Source organism: Colobus angolensis, unplaced genomic scaffold (assembly GCF_000951035.1).
Source record: "Colobus angolensis palliatus isolate OR3802 unplaced genomic scaffold, Cang.pa_1.0 Scaffold4, whole genome shotgun sequence".
NCBI lineage: Eukaryota > Metazoa > Chordata > Mammalia > Primates > Cercopithecidae > Colobus > Colobus angolensis.
In genome coordinates this window covers 7,806,522-7,812,267 of record NW_012117376.1, presented here as the reverse complement: position 1 = coordinate 7,812,267, position 5,746 = coordinate 7,806,522, and positions in this window count along the sequence as shown.

The following is a 5,746-nucleotide window of genomic DNA, read 5'->3' as shown; positions in this document are numbered from 1 at the left end:
GTAATCATTTCATTAGTCTGTGAGAGAAGGAGGGAGAGAGTATAAGGCAGGGAGAGAGGTCTGGAGTCTGCAGGCCATAGGGAGCCAGTGAAGGTGTTTGAGCAAGGGAGAGGAGTCTACAAAAATGGGGTGTTAGGAAGATGGCTCTAGGGTGGGGGCAGGTGCAGGCAGGACAGGCTGAGGGGTGGGGTGGTGAAAGTGGAGGCTGAGAGACTGTTGCAGTAATCCAGGGGAGAGGTGATGAGGTGAGAGCTGGGGACAGGGTGGGGGCTGTGGGAGTGGAGAGGAGTGGCAGCTGCAGAGACTTCGGAGGAAGTAACTGAATTGATAAGACCTGGGATTAACCAGATGTTGAGAGTAAGGGCCAGAGGGAGCTGTGTGGGCTTCTGTGCTTGAGGCTGCTTGGCTGGGAGATGGTAGCAAAGATAAAAATAAGGCCTTATGCCATCCCTTTACATCAGTTAATTCATTTGTCCTTTGTCCTCCAACAGTCCCACAAGCGACAGGCTATTCTCCCATTTTAGAGATGAGGAAGCTGGCGTTCAGAGAAGTGAAGTCACTTTCTCAAGGCCACAGCAAGGAGATAGCTGAATCTGGATTCAAACTCAAGCCTGTCACATTACAAAGCCTGTGCCCTTCATCCATTTACAAATAGAAGGGTGTCGTCTTATGATGGAGGTACCTGCACATCCTCTGGGCAGAGAAAGCCTGCAGCCCCCAGGGATTTGGACTGTGTGGAGAGGACTAGTGGAGGAAGCACTGTGGGGAGGGTTAGGGGTTGAGGACTAGGCATTAAAGCCTCCAAGTGCTTAGAGAGGGAGCAAGTAGGAAGGGGAAATCAAGACTCAAGGAAGGGTTGATCCCTCCGATCAAATGCCCTTGGAAGATAGAGAAGGGTGAAGGTGTATGAGGTGAGGCCTCCTGACTGCTGGAAAGACACTGTAACCTGCCAGGAGTGTTTGGTCTTGGCATTCAGGGATCCACCCAACTCTCCCCTCCACAGGCTAGCTGGGCACTTGGTTCTGGGCGGGTTGGGGAATGGTGGTGGGTGTGAATTGGTAGCCTAGGAAGACCTGCCCTCTTCCTGTTCCCACGCATTGCATGGTCAAGCTTACACACGTGGCACTCCTTCTGGTTGGATTTATTGTTCCCATCGTGCACATGGGGAGACTGAGTGAAGGGACTGCTGGAGTCAGAACATCTGGAATTCTTTTCATCCCTCCCCCTGCCTGTAGACCTGGAGGTTTAACTGCTTGGAGTCTGGGGTCTTTGGTAGGTTCCACAGCTGGAGAAGGCTCCCTCCTCCATTCCCCCCATGTCTCCTTCCCTTTCTTGTGGGGAGACTTGTGACCAACTGACTTGCTTGTGGGAGCCCTGGGCTTCTAGATAAGAGGCTGGTCCAGCTCTCTTTGATCTGAGGGATCTGAGATAAGCAGAATCTCCTTGCTGCCCCAGGCCCCAACTCAAAGCAGGGAACCGCTGACCCCCCTTCCTTCTAGGGGCAGAGTCATCCATGGTGAGGGCTCTTTGGAGATCATCTCTCCAACCCCCACCACATCTCAGATGAAGAAACTGAGGCCCAGAAAAGCACAGTGCCTGGCTCAGGATCATGTTGCAATTAAGGGGAAATGCAAGCTCCAACCTAGGACTTCTCACTTCAGGGCAGTGAGATCTGGTCTGGGCCTGGAATTCCCTTCCCTCCCAAACTGAGGGGTTAGGGCTGCCAGATGGAGGGGTATCACTAAGGAGAGATAGGGAGCTGATGTCAAGTGTTCCTTATCAGACCTTATCTTAATGGCCCTTAACCCTACTTGAGATTTGAAGAGAGTTGGAGTGGAGGGGAGAGGAGGCTGCTGGTGGCATGAGAAGAACATGAGTCAGAGTTGGGCTCACATCCTGCCTTTGCCATTACTGGCAGTGTGACCTTGGGCAAGTCTCTGACCCTTGGGGTCAGGGTTTACACTAGATTGTGTGGCTTTCTTTAAGGTTCCCAGGCACTCTGTGAGGTGGGTATTAGTCCCACCTTACAGATGAGGGGACTGAGGCCCAGAGAGGCCAATTCATTCATCCAAGGCCTGGAATCCAGACCTCCTGATTCCCGCTCGCTCTTCTCCCTACTCTGTGGTGGCTGCCTCTGGCATCCATAAGATGGGGATAATCATGCCTTGAAGGAACTAAGGAAAGGGCTGTGGAAAGTTAGAATTGTGCCTTGGCTGAAAGGGATTATTATGTCATTGCTGGGAGCAAATACTGGCCCAGAAACTCATTAGGACATTTATTAATATTATTGTAGCTAATTCCTCCGTGCACTACTGCCTGTTCCCCCAGGGCACCCCATGGGATGGGCTCCTCCCCTCCCTGCCCTGGGCACTCCCTGCCCCCCATTATTTACCTTAGAACCGGCCTGTCAGCTCTGTCCCTGCTGGGGTGGGGCTGGACACCAAGGGAAGGAAGGAGGGGGATTCCCGCACAGTTGGGGTACAGTGCCTCCACTTTCTTTGGGCGGGGATTGAGGTCGTGCCCCCACCCCTCAACCTCCCTTACCCATTAACTTTCTCAGACTTAGGATCACTAAGGTTGCTGGAGTGAGACCCAGGTTCAGCCACTCCCTGGTTGGATGACCTTGAGCAAGTTAGTCACTTTCCCTTGAGCCTCCTGGTGCTCATATGTAAAAAGGAAACTACTCCTGCCTTTTAACTTTCTTGTTAGGTATTCTGCGATACAGTAGAAGAGAAAGTGTTTTGAGAACCATAAAGCGCCTCCACCTGAAAGTTTGTTATGCTCGTTTTCCTTTGTCTTGCCTCTTTGGGAATAAAATCTACAAACATTCTGGTTTCTGCTTCTGCTTCTAGAATGTGTAACGGCGGGGGGCCAGGGGCCCTTCATCTGTCCACCTGTACAGTGAGGGGTTGAGGCTAAGGGCCTCTGAACACCCAGGATTCTGGCTCATGGGCTGACCCGGGACAGTTCAGACAGGAGTAGGGAGTTGGGGGCTGGGTTGGCTTTGGAGGGTTCAGCCTCCTGAGCAAGGCCACCTGGACAGCTGTGCCCTCCCCCCTCATTCCTCTCCCCTGAGTCAGGCCTGCCTGGCTGTGGGCGTGCCACCACCCCCGCCCCTTGCTCTGGAATGGGGCAGGTTGAGGCCTCACCCCATGGAGGATGTTGCCAAGACAGTGTGTGCGCATGTGCATGGCCTTGGGAGGCAGGGGCTCCCTCCCCATTCTGCCCTTTCCCCAGGCTTTGGAAAGCCCCTGAGTAGGGGCTACACACACCTGTTTTTCTGTACACACAGCCCCTTGGCAGGCCCTGTGTGGGTCTGTGGAGTCGCTCACGGGTGAGGAAGGCAGGGACTAGGGTGGCTTAGGTGTGCTTTATGGGTGTTTTTTTTTGTTTGTTTGAGATGGAGTCTTACTCTGTCACCCAGGCTGGAGTGCAATGGCGTGGTCTTGGCTCAGTGTAATCTTCGCCTCCCGGGTTCAAGCAATTCTCCCGCCTCAGCCTCCTGAGTAGCTGGGATTTCAGGAGCTTGACACCACACCTGGCTAATTTTTGTATTTTTAGTGGAGTCGGGGTTTCACTGTGTTGGCCAGGCTGGTCTCGAACTCCTAACCTTGTGATCCACCCGCCTTGGCCTCCCAAAGTGCTGGAATTACAGGTGTGAGCCACGGTGCCCGGCCATGTGGGTGTGGTTTTGAGAGTGCCCACCTGTGCAGGGCACCCGGCTAATTTTTTTTTTTTTTTTCAAGATGGAGTCTTGCTCTGTCACCCAGGCTGGAGTGCAGTGGCATGATCTAAGCTCACTGCAACCTCTGCCTCCCGGGTTCAGTGGGACGCTGTCTGCTGCCCGAGTCTCTGCCCTGGTAAACTGTCTCTGAGTTGAGGAGCCCGCAAGTGTGCTTCCCGGCATGCCCTGCGTGCTGGGGACGTGGCCACCAGAAGCAAAGTGTCTTCTCAGATCCAGGAAGCCTCCTCCCCCAGGCAGGTTGGGGATGGAGGTGTGGTATGGGGTGCTTCCCTCATGGCTTCAGCCCCAGGCTGCACCTCTGGATTGCCAGGGCAGAAAACCCTGGAACAAGTGTGGCTGTGGGCAAGATCTTTCCACTCTCTGGACCTCAGTTTCTTTGTGAAGTACCCTTCCCAGTCACCTGAGACTCAGGTTGTTGAGCCCCTCCCCAACCAAGCCACAGATGTATAGATCTGGGGTGACTCGGAGAGGCTGCGGGCTCTGACTTGGGTGGGGAGGGGGAGGGGTGTTGCTGGGGCAACCAGATGTTATCGAATGTAAGCCCTTGGATTTCTGGGAATTTGCAGCTGTGGCCCTGGGACCTTGATGAGCTGATGTTCCTCTGCCCCCGTCTTGACAGGAACTCAGCCCTTATTTTCCCTGGTTAGAGGGTAGCTGAGGATGACTGTCCTGTGTGGTGAAAGGCTCCAGTTTTAGAGCCAGCCAGAGTTTAGGAAGTCACCTAGCTCTCTGAGCCTCATAGGCCCATGATCAATTACTAGGAAAGTACCTTCCAGTACCTGCCTCGAAGAACTTTTGTAAGACCCATGAGGACAGAGACTGCATTTTGCCTTTCACCAGGACCTGGCACGGTGCCTGGCATGAATTAATCACCCTGCAAATGTCGGTCTACTGGTCTTTTCTGTTTGTGTGAGACTGATAAGAAGGGTGGGTGGGTGGGTGGATCTGGCCTAAGAGGGGAAGAGTGGGGACAGTAGGTGGTCAAGAAACTTCCGATTTGTAGAGTCCCATGACCCTTTTTCAGAGGGGAGATCAGGTTTGTAGCTGGCACAGCGCACAGAACATGACTTTTGGTTTCAAGTTGTTCTGAGTGAGAATACTGATTTGCCATTTACACCGTGGAGGCCAGAGAGGGCGGCTTTATAATGCTTGCTCCCTCTGGTCTCCATTCCCTCTTCTACAAAATGGGAATAAAAGTGCCTACTTCTTAGGATTGTTGTTTAGATCTCATTGATTTGTTGATGTGACGAGACGATTCAGCTCCACAAATGTTTGTTCTCTGGAGAGCAAGACCTCAGCTTGTACTTGAGTAGTCTCAGAGGCCAGTGCTAGGGTAGCAGCAAATGGGGAAGGAACTGCAGGGGGGTTGTGTTGATTGGGAGCCTCTGTGAATTTTTAGTTCCCTAGAGACTCAGAGAGAAAGGTGCTATGACAGAGGATGTCCTTAGGCACGGCTGGTGGGATACTGCACAGATACATATATATAGTTCACAGATTCTCTTTCACAGTCTCTGCTGTGCTTTTTAGAGTTACCAGGGGAATCTTTTTTTTTTTTAAGTTTTATTTTTATATATTTACTTTTTTTTTTTTAGAGACAGGGACTTACTCTGTTGCCCAGGATGTAGTGCAGTGGCACAATTATAGCTCACTGTAACCTCGAACTCCTGGGCTTAAGCCCAGCCTCCCAGGAAACCTTTTTTTTTGAGATGGAATTTTTTTGCTGTCTTGCCCAAGCTGGAGTTCAATGGCTGTGATCTTGGCTCACTGCAATCTCTGCCTCCTGGATTCAAGAGTTTCTCCTGCCTCAGCCTCTCAAGTAGCTGGGATTACAGGCACCTGCCACCACACCTGGCTAATTTTTTTTCTCCCCAAAATGGGAGTCTTGCTCTGTCACCCAGGTTGAGTGCAGTGGCATGATCTCAGCTTACTGCAACGTCCGCCTCCTGGGTTCAAGCAATTCTCCTGCCTCAACCTCCTGAGTAGCTAGGATTACAGGTGCCT